The following is a 702-nucleotide window of genomic DNA, read 5'->3' as shown; positions in this document are numbered from 1 at the left end:
ATGTGATTTCCCCCAAATGTGTTCCCCCTAGAAATTATATATAAAGTTTATAAAGTAAACAATGCCATCTAATTTATCAAATAACATTTAAAAAAAATTTAAATGACAATTCAAAGTGAAATGTCTTAACCTTTTAAAGACAATAAAATATTAACAGCTACATGTGCTCTTTTTCTTTCTTTCTTTCTTTGTAAGTTTTTATTGTGAATTGAGTAAATGTTTGCAGGGTAGATCATCAGTTTTACATTCAACCAGTCATATACTTTATTTCATTACAATGGTTATAATCCCCTCCATGTACCATCAGTTAACAGTATTTCTCTATTCATTTTAGCTTTTAAAAAAATAATAATAATTTAAACAACCAAAAGGCACATTCTGCAAGTATTCCTCCTGACCACCAGCTCTCAGTCCCTCTTTTTCCATGAATCTAGAGTCCTCAGCTGTTCCTTCTCTCCATGCCCCCATCTCTGCTTCCAACTCTGGTGTCATTGCTTCTCTGGATAGGGTCCCACATTCTGCTTGTGCTCTTCTCCCTGGATGGTCCTAGGGTCCTCTGCTCCTGGTACATGTACTCTTGTGCTAATGTAATTGGAGACCAAACAAGTATGAGGAATGTGGCTTTAAGAAGTAGAAAAATAAATTCAGTAAAAGAGGGAATACATCAATTCTAGTAAAATACAATTAAACCAATTACTACTA

This window comes from Chrysochloris asiatica, unplaced genomic scaffold (assembly GCF_000296735.1).
Source record: "Chrysochloris asiatica unplaced genomic scaffold, ChrAsi1.0 scaffold02937, whole genome shotgun sequence".
Lineage (NCBI taxonomy): Eukaryota > Metazoa > Chordata > Mammalia > Afrosoricida > Chrysochloridae > Chrysochloris > Chrysochloris asiatica.
This window is presented reverse-complemented; position numbering follows the sequence as displayed.